Source organism: Asterias rubens, chromosome 9, assembly GCF_902459465.1.
Source record: "Asterias rubens chromosome 9, eAstRub1.3, whole genome shotgun sequence".
Taxonomy (NCBI): Eukaryota; Metazoa; Echinodermata; class Asteroidea; order Forcipulatida; family Asteriidae; genus Asterias; species Asterias rubens.
In genome coordinates this window covers 10,375,308-10,388,849 of record NC_047070.1, presented here as the reverse complement: position 1 = coordinate 10,388,849, position 13,542 = coordinate 10,375,308, and the positions used below count along the sequence as shown (strand labels likewise).

Here is a 13,542-nt window from a genome sequence, read left to right as displayed (position 1 = left end):
TGCGGTTTGTCGAATTGCTCACTTTTTAGAGGTGTCCATTTTTCAGAAAAGTCCTCCACACAAGAGGATGTGCTACAGCTGTGCTCTAAACGCACGTGTTGTACCATGGTTGTACCACCCTTCCAGGAGACATGTTCATACTTTATGGAATTATGCTGTTGCTCATAATTATTTGGGCGAAATTCTGTGTTAATTGGCAAACCGGCTTTGAGAGTGTTGTTACACGAGGCCAGAGAGGGACAAAACTGACCAACTTCAATGTGGAACCGTAATCACGGCTGTACGAATTCCACGGAGTTTGTATGAACTTTTAGCTAACAGCTGGACTAATTTGATGGGCCTATGTTTTATGTAACCGCAGGAGGTATTCGAGCCATCTGTTATTCTACTTATTGGAAGGAATTTATTGTTCTAAGTTGGGCGACAACTGTGTTGAGCTTTGAGAGTTCTACATCGTCGTTGTGGAACTCTTGTCTGTGCGAATTCCACCGAGTTAGCCTGTCATGGCCTGATGAAAAGTGTAGCTAATGGAGCCATTCGAATACATGGCCAGGTACGGTAGGGGAGCACAGGGACGGACGACATGACCGGGGAGGCCGACACGATCGAGCATGACGGGGAGAGAGAGCCAACCACACGGCATGCATTCAGCCACGCGCCTACAGGGGCCCGGGTGCGTGCGTGCGGGTGTTTCAGCAATGGCGAATAGTGTTTCTTCAAATCAAGCCGATTTTCTTCTTGGGTCATGGCCCATGAAAGCTAGAAATTAACATGAACTTCAAATACTTAAGACATGATCTTTTGGAGAAATATGTGTGATATTTTGTCTCATGATGATCAGCAATGTCTGTCAAGAAGGAAGTTTTAAACTTCAATCGAGAAATCTTCAAGTTCATTATTTGTCTAATGAGCGATATGTCAATTGACAAGTGTTCAAGAAAGCAATGTTCAAGCAAGAAATCTTCAAATACACAGGTATTTTGTTTAGTAAGCGATTGTCAAGCTAGAAATCTTCATTGTGCTATTTTTGTTTAATTTTTTTTTTTTAGTCTTGCCCAATAGCTTTGCCCAAAAGTCTTGCCTGACCAGCTGAACTCTTAAAACCTTAGCATTAGAACCAAGGAAATGTAAATTTATAAATATATGAACCAAGGATATGTGAACTGAACTGAACTTCATTTTACTTGCTTATTTTTTTTTTCTTCCTTTTTTTAAGTGGGTGTTTAAATTGAGCCCGGATACATGTCGGAACTTTTGTCCCTGACCAGGATATGTGAACTGAACTTTTGTTTAGAAAAATGAATCTTAAAACCTCCTATGAACTTTAGTACCTTGTCAAGGAAAATGTACAACTTCTTTTTATTATTTGTGTGAACTGAACTTCAAAAATTGCAGGCCTAGTGAACTGGACTTCACTTTAAACCCTACCATTACCAAGATTAGAACTAGATTTAATGTGAATCTAACTCTAGCTGTCGCTAAATACTTCAGAAGACCTCCCAGATGTAGCAAGGGCCTTATGTGGGTTGTGGCTTGTCTCAATGGGACTGATATCCACAGTGCACAGTATCAATGTTAGTGTACATTGTACAATAGGGTTGTGAATTTAGAAGTCATTCACTCACTTGATGATGGTATCAGAAAACAAACATGGCTGACCAAATACTATCTGCATCTCCTCAGGATACAGCACTCATAGAAATTCAGAAAAAGCACTAAGAAAGTCCCACACTCTGAACTCAATTATGATAATTATAATATGCAAGAACATAATGGGAGCTGCAGTGACCAAGCAGCCATCAATGTAGGGGGCACTTCCAAGGTTAAACATTGGTCGAGAATGCATAAAAAGGGAATGTGAACTGAACTTCTTTTTGTTTTAAATTTGGGGGGGGGGTAGATTTTATAAGCCTATTATATTGTAGTGCCTGACCAGCTGAACTCTTAAAACCTTAGCATTAGAACTCTAGTGCCTTACCACGGAAATGTAAATTTAAATTATTTTTAAACTTTTATAACTTAACTTTTCAAATCTTGATATGTGAACCAAGGATAATATGTGAACTGAATTGAACTTCATTCGTTTATTTATTTTTTAGTATTTTTTTTATTTCCTTTTTTTTTTTTAAATTAGTGCTTAAATTTGGCAATGATTTATGAACTTTTTTGCCTGACCAGGCCATGTGAACTGAACTTTTTTGTTTTTTTAACTGAACTTTTCAAGCCTGGTTAAAGGATTCGGGTACTTTTTCAAAATGTCCACGGATTTACATTAAACTTACAGGGTTTGAAGATATATGATAGTGGAAAGCTTCCCTTCAAATAATTATTAACTAAGGTTGTGTAGTTTTTGAGAAATGAGTAAAACAAGTCACACAATAGTTTTTAGCATGCCGGACATCGGAGACTGCGACACCGGGTTGTGGCTGGAAACTATTATTGGAACAACCCGAGGTCCAGTGACAGTATCCAACCAAGGCAGGGTGCTCAACAAGGGTCATTTCAATATACCTACCAAGGTCATTGTTATGCACTTGTGGTAGTTGATAACTCAATGTTGTTTATTTTTTGGTTGCAGTGGATCTTGTCAGAATGATGGAGAATGTGAAGCTTTAGATGACACTGATGATGAAAACAAGGAGGACTTTGCGGAACATTCCCAGATGGTAAGACAATCCAACATCAACTTTCTGTGTTTTGATTAAGAATAAGGTTAAATAATGTAATAATAACAATAACACTAGAGTCTTATAAAAGTTGCTCAAGGTGCTTCAACAAAGAGAGAAAAGAGAGAAGTGTTTGAAGTGATTTGTAAATTTTTTGAGGCTGATGTGTGTAGCTCCTTTAAACTTCATTGTGAAACTTCATTGTGAAACAAGCAACATTTAATATATTCATTTTTCTTAGCATAAATATTTACAAACAAAGTTTGTTCGGGACGTTCCTTGATTTTTTTACTGGACTTTTGTTTCCTTTTTTTCTGCAGACATCGGCTAACAATAAAAAAAACTATCAGAGTATTCATCAGATATGCTTAAAATTATTTTGAGTAATTACCAATAGTGTCCAGTGCCTTTAGTAAGAGTTTACAGGTTGCTGCGGCAAACTTGGCACCATTGCCAATAACCTTCTCTTAACGATGCGTGTTCTGTGTTCTTTTACATGCATTACTAGACAACACACGGGACCAACGACTTGAAGTCCAATCCGAAGGAAGAATCAATACTGGTTAAGTGTCTTACTTAAAGATACAAATGTCATGATTAGGACTTGTACCCACACCCAGCTGACCAGAAACACCAGAGCTTGAGTCCGTCGCACTTGAACGCTCGACCACGAGAGAGAGATCACCGCAATAGTGACACCTGTGTCCATTAGTTGTCTTATTAATTGTGTAGTTTACTATTTGATTGGAGGTGTGTTAGCATTCTGATTTTTGTAGGAAAATAAAAGAGGAAAATCAAATAATAACTTTACTTACACAATTAATAAGACAACTAATGGACGCAAGTGTCACTTTTGATGTGATCGTGGCCGAGTGGTCAAGTGCACCGGACTCAAGCTCTGGTGGGTCTGGTTAGCAAGGTGTGGGTTCAAGTCCAGGTCATGACATTTCATTGAACCAGAATCAAGGTGGGTACAAGCTGGGTCCTTTTGAATGTTCAAATGTTTTGACCCGGATTCCGGGTCAAAATGTTTTGACCCGGAATCCAGGTCATTTGCATTGACCAAGAATCCGGGTAATTTCAACTGACCCGGAATCCGGGTCATTTGAATTGACCCGGAATCCGGGTCATTTGCATTGACCCGAAATCCGGGTCATTTGAATCGACCCGGAATCCGGGTCATTTGAATTGACCCGGAAACCGGGTCATTTGAATTGACCCGGAATCTGGGTCATTTGCATTGACCCGGAATCCGGGTCATTTGCATTGACCCGGAATCCGGGTCATTTGAATTGACCCGGAATCCGGGTCATTTAAAATGACCCGGATTCCGGGTCATTTTACTTGACCCGGAATCCGGGTCATTTGAATTGACCCGGAATCCGGGTCATTTCAATTGACCCGGAATCCGGGTCATTTAAAATGACCCGGAATCCGGGTCATTTTACTTGACCCGGAATCCGGGTCATTTGAATTGACCCGGAATCCGGGTCATTTGCATTGACCCGGAATCCGGGTCATTTGAATTGACCCGGAATCCGGGTCATTTGAATTGACCCGGAATCCGGGTCATTTGAATTGACCTGGAATCCGGGTCATTTGCATTGACCCGGAATCCGGGTCATTTTACTTGACCCGGAATCCGGGTCATTTGAATTGACCCGGAATCCGGGTCATTTGAATTGACCGGGAATCCGGGTCATTTGAATTGACCGGGAATCCGGGTCATTTGCATTGACCCGGAATCCGGGTCATTTCAATTGACCCGGAATCCGGGTCATTTAAAATGACCCGGAATCCGGGTCATTTTACTTGACCCGGAATCCGGGTCATTTGAATTGACCCGGAATCCGGGTCATTTGCATTGACCCGGAATCCGGGTCATTTGCATTGACCAGGAATCCGGGTCATTTCAATTGACCCGGAATCCGGGTCATTTAAAGTGACCCGGATTCCGGGTCATTTTACTTGACCCGGAATCCGAGTCAGAACAGTGACACGGAATCCGGGTCAAAACATTTGAACATTCAAAAGGACTTGCCATGTACCCACCTGGATTCCGGGTCAACGAAATGTCATGACCAGGCAGGTCGTCCACATTTCCCTGAGCTTGGTAGCGATTCCACCATTTACTGACCGTCGCTTGTGACGTTTTCACCTGATGAGCTGCAGCTCGCATCGACCTACCGGCTTCTATCAAACCAACAGTCCATCCTCTTTCCTGTTTGGTCGTTTGAGCCATCTTTCCTGTTATCTTGAAACACCTTTCCTTGCTTACCATTGTTGTATGCCTCCCATCTTTGACCCCTTTGCTTGGTTACTGACAATTATTGCTGATGTTCATCGCAACCGATTTATCCAAAACGCGACCAAAAAAAATCATTTATAAAAGGCAAAAGAAACGCCGATCTTACTCATCACAATACAACGATTTAGCTTGAATAGAGTCAAAATGTTTTGACCCGGAATCCAGGTCATTTGCATTGACCAAGAATCCGGGTAATTTCAACTGACCCGGAATCCGGGTCATTTGAACTGACCCGGAATCCGGGTCATTTGCATTGACCCGGAATCCGGGTCATTTGAATTGACCCGGAATCCGGGTCATTTGAATTGACCCGGAATCCGGGTCATTTGAATTGACCCGGAATCCGGGTCATTTGAATTGACCCGGAATCCGGGTCATTTGAATTGACCCGGAATCCGGGTCATTTGAATTGACCCGGAATCCGGGTCATTTGCATTGACCCGGAATCCGGGTCATTTGCATTGACCCGGAATCCGGGTCATTTCAATTGACCCGGAATCCGGGTCATTTAAAATGACCCGGATTCCGGGTCATTTTACTTGACCCGGAATCCGAGTCAGAACAGTGACACGCAATCCGGGTCAAAACATTTGAACATTCAAAAGGACTTGCCATGTACCCACCTGGATTCCGGGTCAACGAAATGTCATGACCAGGACTTGTACCCACACCTGGCTAACCAGAAACACCATAGCTTGAGTCCAGTGCACTTGACCACTCGGCCACTATCGCCTCAAAAGTGACACCTGCGTCCATTAGTTGTCTTATTAATGTTGTAATTAATTATTTGATTGGAGCTGTGGTCGCAAAATGATTTTTTAGGAAAACAAAAGAGTGGGAAAGAGGTCTTAAACTTCATTTTGAAACATGCAGGGTAGTACTGGCTGTGTGATAAACTCGACACGTTCTTTTATAGCAAGGCACCGACCGTGTAAAAAGACACCATTTTAAAGTCTCTGATCGGCAGAGAGTCGGTTTGAGTCCTAGTGTTATCGATCTTGAGAGTTTGATATTTTTACTTTTTTGGTATCACAGTCAACATTTACTAATGCCCAGGTTAAATATTGACCTTCAAATACATGTATGTCCGTTTTTCTTAGCATAAATATTTACAAACAAAGTTTGTTCAATCGTTGCTTGACTACTTGACTTTTGTTTCCTTTTTTTCTGCAGACTTCGGCCAACAATCAAAAAAAATATCAGAGTATTCATCAGAACCTGTTCAAGCTGGTATGGAAAGATCTGGCTGTATGAGGTAGGTATTAAGTAGGATTTGAAACTTTGAACGGTAGAAGTATATCTACTATATAAAGCAAGAGGAGAGAATGCTCCTGCCTTCTGTAAAGTGTCATAGTTGTGAGTTGTACAAAATGTGAGTTATGATTTGATAGATTTCGTTCTTTTTTTTCGGGGCTGTGTGTGTGTGTGTGTGTTTGTACACGTGAAATCAACTTGATGGAACTGCCTACTGTACATGTATGTGCGTGCGTAAGCAAGCGTGCATATACTGAACCTACGTATAAGCAGCATGAATATTCACATAAACTGCGCCAATAAAGTATCTAAACACTTACAAATGGTCAGATTTACCGGAACCTGAAATAGTATACAAAAATTTAATTGTTTGTTTCTATTCACCGTTAATTTCTGCACGTTTTGACACATCTTGTGTTGCGCTACGATGTTGTTTGGTGGATTTATGGACACTTGAGTGGCTTAAGGTCGAATTTCAAAAGTTGCAAAAGCCCCTATTCACCCCAATTCCAAAAGGGAGCTCACATAAGCATCACACTCAGACAAAATCAAGACAAAAGACACAAACTCGTTTCGTTTACATGACCATGAAATTAATTGCCGTATCTTTAACTCTAAAACTGCTGTTATCCTGTCCTCCATTCTTGTTGTCAATGCAATTCCGGGTCAATGCAAATGACCCGGATTCCGGGTCAATTCCAATGACCCGGATTCCGGGTCAATGCAAATGACCCGGATTCCAGGTCATTTTACTTGACCCGGAATCCGAGTCAGAACAGTGACACGCAATCCGGGTCAAAACATTTGAACATTCAAAAGGACTTGCCATGTACCCACCTGGATTCCGGGTCAACGAAATGTCATGACCAGGACTTGTACCCACACCTGGCTAACCAGAAACACCATAGCTTGAGTCCAGTGCACTTGACCACTCGGCCACTATCGCCTCAAAAGTGACACCTGCGTCCATTAGTTGTCTTATTAATGTTGTAATTAATTATTTGATTGGAGCTGTGGTCGCAAAATGATTTTTTAGGAAAACAAAAGAGTGGGAAAGAGGTCTTAAACTTCATTTTGAAACATGCAGGGTAGTACTGGCTGTGTGATAAACTCGACACGTTCTTTTATAGCAAGGCACCGACCGTGTAAAAAGACACCATTTTAAAGTCTCTGATCGGCAGAGAGTCGGTTTGAGTCCTAGTGTTATCGATCTTGAGAGTTTGATATTTTTACTTTTTTGGTATCACAGTCAACATTTACTAATGCCCAGGTTAAATATTGACCTTCAAATACATGTATGTTCGTTTTTCTTAGCATAAATATTTACAAACAAAGTTTGTTCAATCGTTGCTTGACTACTTGACTTTTGTTTCCTTTTTTTCTGCAGACTTCGGCCAACAATCAAAAAAAATATCAGAGTATTCATCAGAACCTGTTCAAGCTGGTATGGAAAGATCTGGCTGTATGAGGTAGGTATTAAGTAGGATTTGAAACTTTGAACGGTAGAAGTATATCTACTATAAATAGGAAGAGGAGAGAATGCTCCTGCCTTCTGTAAAGTGTCATAGTTGTGAGTTGTACAAAATGTGAGTTATGATTTGATAGATTTCGTTCTTTTTTTTCGGGGCTGTGTGTGTGTGTGTGTGTGTTTGTACACGTGAAATCAACTTGATGGAACTGCCTACTGTACATGTATGTGCGTGCGTAAGCAAGCGTGCATATACTGAACCTACGTATAAGCAGCATGAATATTCACATAAACTGCGCCAATAAAGTATCTAAACACTTACAAATGGTCAGATTTACCGGAACCTGAAATAGTATACAAAAATTTAATTGTTTGTTTCTATTCACCGTTAATTTCTGCACGTTTTGACACATCTTGTGTTGCGCTACGATGTTGTTTGGTGGATTTATGGACACTTGAGTGGCTTAAGGTCGAATTTCAAAAGTTGCAAAAGCCCCTATTCACCCCAATTCCAAAAGGGAGCTCACATAAGCATCACACTCAGACAAAATCAAGACAAAAGACACAAACTCGTTTCGTTTACATGACCATGAAATTAATTGCCGTATCTTTAACTCTAAAACTGCTGTTATCCTGTCCTCCATTCTTGTTGTGTCCTCCATCATTGTCCTGAACGGCAAGGAGTCGTCTTCTCATACTCTCAATGAAACCTCTGATCTGTCCCTGGTTAATCCCCTGCCATTTCCTGATCAGAATGCGTTGCAAACCCCTCGAGAGTGGTGTCTGGCTTGATGGCTTTGTTCACTTTCTTCTTCTGCTGCAGAAGTCACCCTCGGACGGCCACTCCTTGGCAGGTCGTCCACATTTCCCTGAGCTTGGTAGCGATTCCACCATTTACTGACCGTCGCTTGTGACGTTTTCACCTGATGAGCTGCAGCTCGCATCGACCTACCGGCTTCTATCAAACCAACGGTCCATCCTCTTTCCTGTTTGGTCGTTTGAGCCATCTTTCCTGTTATCTTGAAACACCTTTCCTTGCTTACCATTGTTGTATGCCTCCCATCTTTGACCCCTTTGCTTGGTTACTGACAATTATTGCTGATGTTCATCGCAACCGATTTATCCAAAACGCGACCAAAAAAAATCATTTATAAAAGGCAAAAGAAACGCTGATCTTACTCATCACAATACAACGATTTAGCTTGAATAGGGGCTTTTGCAACTTTTGAAATTCGACCTGAAGCCACTCAAGTGCCCGTAAATCCACCAAACAACATCGTAGCGCAACACAAGATGTGTCAAAATGTGCAGAAATTAACGGTGACTCGAAATGAACAACTATTTTTTGGCATACTGTTTCAGGTTCCGATATATATGACCATTTGTAAGTGTTTAGATACTTTATTGGCGCAGTTTATTTTATGATTGCAGTGAATATACAGAACGGCCGAACATTTCCCATGTCATTCATGACGTGCAGTTAGCTTGTTAAAAAAAATGGTGTACGTGTTCTGTTGACCAATGGCGTTTTTTTAGTGCAAGGACGGTTTTGCAAGGGGGCGGACACAACTGCATATATGCAAATGTGTCCAGGCAAAGACAATTGCAGATGCAGCGTTCAGGCGGACACGATTGCATGTGCAAAACCGTCGAGTGGACATTATTACATGCAATATTGTCCTCTGGATAGTATTGCATAGAGGACATAATTGCATGCGACACCGGCATCCTAGATTTTTGGGATTTGTTTACCAAAAATACAAACTCTTATAAAACCCCTCAATAAATCTCCAACTTTTGCTTATATTTATTTTGGTCATTTCAACTTGGTTTCTGCAGTGTGTGGGGGGAAGAGGGGTTGTCTGGTGGGCTTTTTGCAGCAAAACTTGTTCTGGTGGCCAGCAGGTCAATTCGTCTGGAAAGATGGGGGGACATAATATTTACGGCTAGGGGTCCAGGGCCCGCATTATGCCCCAGGAAAATGTTTAGGCCGTAGATGCTCTGGTGTAATCTAGGGAGTCTGAGGGGTGGTGTTTCCCCCTCTCAGATGTTTGAATTTAATGCCTATTTCGAGCCTTGATGCACTTATTTTTGCTCTCATGGTTAATGTACCTAAAAAAAAAAAAACTGTAGCTTCGTTATATCCATATTGTTTCTGCATTATAATGCTCAGAGGGCCATTTATCTCCATCATCACCAGCTTCATCAAGCGTGAATCAAGACAATAAGTTTTAGGGGAGGGTGGGGGATGGTTGGTGGGTGTGGCACATCTACTAAGGATGAAGCCTGCTCTTCAGGGGGACGCGAAGCCTTTAATGGCCTGTGGTCTGGGCCCGCCTTAGAGTCCGGGCCCGCCTAAGGGTCCGGGCCCGAAGTGATTTGTGATTTTATTAGGCTGATTTGTGTAGCTCCTTTAAACTTCATTGTGAAACTTCATTGTGAAACAAGCAACATTAATATGTTCATTTTTCTTAGCATAAATATTTACAAACAAAGTTTGTTCAAGACGTTCCTTGATTTTTTTACTGGACTTTTGTTTCCTTTTTTTTCTGCAGACTTCGGCTAACAATAAAAAAAACCTATCAGAGTATTCATCAGATATGCTAACAATTATTTTGAGTAATAACCAATAGTGTCCAGTGCATTTAGTAAGAGTTTACAAGTTGCTGCGGCAAACTTGGCACCATTGCCAATAACCTTCTCTTAACGATATGTGTACTGGGTTCTTTTACATGCATTACTACACAACACACGGGACCAACGACTTGAAGTCCAATTCTGAAGGAAGAATCAATACTGGTTAAGTGTCTCACTTAAAGATACAAATGTCATGATTAGGAATTGTACCCACAACCGGCTGACCAGAAACACCAGAGCTTGAGTCCGTCGCACTTGAACGCTCGACCACGATCACCGCAATGGTGACACCTGTGTCCATTAGTTGTCTTATTAATTGTGTAGTTTACTATTTGATTGGAGGTGTGTTAGCATTCTGATTTTTGTAGGGAAAGTAAAAGAGGAAAATCAAAAATAACTTACACAATTAATAAGACAACTGATGGACCGTGGTGTCACTTTTGAGGTGATCGTGGCCGAGTGGTCAAGTGCACCGGACTCAAGCTCTGGTGTTTCTGGTTAGCAAAGGTGTGGGTTCAAGTTCTGGTCATGACATTTCGTTGACCCAGAATCTAGGTGGGTACAAGCTGTGTCCTTTTGAATGTTCGGAATCCGGGTCATTTGAATTGACCCGGAATCCGTGTCATTTGCATTGTCCAGGTCATGACATTTCATTGACCCAGAATCAAGGTGGGTACAAGCTGGGTCCTTTTGAATGTTCAAATGTTATGACCAGGATTCCTGGTCAAAATGTTTTGACCCGGAATCCGGGTCATTTGCATTGACCCGGAATCCGGTCATTTGCATTGACCCGGAATCCGGGTCATTTGAATTGACCCGGAATCCGGGTCATTTGAATTGACCCGGAATCCGGGTCATTTGAATTGACCCGGAATCCGGGTCATTTGAATTGACCCGGAATCCGGTGTGGCGATTTCAACTTTCCGCTGTGTTCAGTTTTCCGAATGACCAAATACGGTAGCGTTACGTCATGCGATGCCTGCGCACAGCAAGCGAAAGTAGTCAATTTTTAGTGCCGTATTGAGTCATCCTCTACCCTCCAGTAGCTGCCATGGCGGCGTCCACGAGTCGAGTACAACTAGCGGCAAACGCATGGATCGTATGAGTTGTTTTATATGCAAGCAGAGTGTGACCTGCCTAAAGTTGTACCCATGAATACATTTTAAGATGGGGCAAGAGAGTATGTCACTACACAGAAAAGAATCGTAGTATAAACAATTTGGGGTCACTGATGAGAGAACTACAGTACTCGCCAGGGTACTCGCGGCGGTATCTGACAGGTCACCCGGAATACTGAACACGCCGGAAAGCTAAAACCGTTCGAACAACCTGCTGATATGTCCCACTACGTCATTCGGAAAACTGAACACGGCGGAAGACTGAAACCGCCACACCGGGTCAGAACATTTTGACACGGAATCCTGGTCAAAACATTTGAACATTCAAAAGGACTTGCCATGTACCCACCTGGATTCCGGGTCAACGAAATGTCATGACCAGGACTTGTACCCACACCTTGCTAACCAGAAACACCATAGCTTGAGTCCAGTGCACTTGACCACTCGGCCACTATCGCCTCAAAAGTGACACCTGCGTCCATTAGTTGTCTTATTAATGTTGTAATTAAGTATTTGATTGGAGCTGTGGTAGCAAAATGATTTGTTAGGAAAACAAAAGAGTGGGGAAGAGGTCTTAAACTTCATTTTGAAACATGCAGGGTCGTACTGGCTGTGTGATAAACTCGACACGTTCTTTTATAGCAAGGCACCGACCGTGTAAAAAGACAGTCACCATTTTAAAGTCTCTGATCGGCAGAGAGTCGGTTTGAGTCCTAGTGTTATCGATCTTGAGAGTTTGATATTTTTACTTTTTTGGTATCACAGTCAACATTTACTAATGCCCAGGTTAAATATTGACCTTCAACTGTGTTCACTTTTCTTAGCATAAATATTTACAAACAAAGTTTGTTCAAGACGGTCCTTGCTTTTTTTATTGGACCTTTGTTTCCCTTTTTTCTGCAGACTTCGACTAACAATCAAGAACTATCAGAGTATCATCAGAACCTGTTCAAGCTGGTATGGAAAGATCTGGCTGTATGTGGTAGGTATTAAGTAGGATTTGAAACTTTGCGTGGTTGAAGTATTTCTAAGAGAGGCTTGCGGTAAAACCATGTGAATATCTCTTTATGAGTAGTGCTGAGAAGAACCGATGGCTTTCTCCTGAAGACTATCGGAGCATACTGATCAGTATCTACCTGTTCTTTCCAGAACCAACACTACTCACAAAGAGATATTCACATGGGGAAGGTTTTTTTCTCACATTCAAAGAATTGTTCCAATTTTGAGTTTTGTGATTTTGTATTAGATTTATTACATGTTAAGTTTGCATCAGAGATAAAGAATATTTTTTGGGTTTTACCCATATGCTGATGTGTTCAAAACACTGTATCCTTCCAGGTTCCTGTAAAAAGAATTCATGTTCTAGGGGTATGATAAAGTGCTATATTTATTGTTGTTTGTGTATTGACGATTCTTTTTCATCATCATCATAATTTGGCAAAGACTTGAGCCGTGGCCTCCCTCATCCTCAACTTGTAATGGCGGTGCACTCCTGGAGTTGCAGCCACCAACTGCTCTCTTTAAATCGCTTCTCTTTTCAGCTCTCCTACACTCCTACCATTCCACTCTCTCACAATGTCTCTCCATTAAATGCTACAATATTAGTAATGTTTTGTTCTCTTGCATGCCTTGGACATAGATGTTTTCCAAGCAGCAGTTAAAAGCTCCGGTATACGCTACTCCATGGTGAATCTCAGAGATTTTCTGGATAATCGGGTAAGTAACACCCGGTTCAGACAGTCACTGCAGAGTTGCGCCGAATAGATTAGGAGCAACTCTGGGTCGACCAATAAAATTCTGGTTATAAACAGGTGAACTTACATTGTTGTTCCGACCATCTGCAACAGTCAATCCTTCCACTTCTCACGTGTCCAGTCACTCCTTACTGTTTCAGACGTTGAACTTTTCATGTAATTCAGAATTTTGTTCGGCGCGACTCTGGAGCGCCTGTCTGAAACGGGTGTAATTAAGCGGTTAGGTTGGTGTAGGTCTTGCCCTGCCTTCCACCTCTGGGACCCGAGATCAAATCCTACCAGGGCCCCAGTAGTTCCTATTTGACTTTGTAGGTTTTCCCTGGAATAAGTCTTTTGG

At 41.8% G+C, this 13,542-nt stretch overlaps 1 long non-coding RNA gene across 2 annotated transcripts; it reads left to right on the top strand.

Moving 5' to 3' along the window:
* The first annotated feature begins 219 nt into the window (after positions 1-219).
* Positions 220-13,223, top strand: LOC117294961. 2 transcript variants are annotated; one of them, XR_004519600.1, is made up of 5 exons: positions 220-975; positions 2,579-2,666; positions 6,148-6,229; positions 7,616-7,697; positions 13,091-13,223. It is a non-coding gene; the product is annotated as an uncharacterized LOC117294961 (long non-coding RNA). The 2 variants fall into 2 exon arrangements; XR_004519601.1 differs by lacking the exon at positions 13,091-13,223 and adding an exon at positions 12,355-12,372.
* The last annotated feature ends 319 nt before the right edge of the window (positions 13,224-13,542 follow it).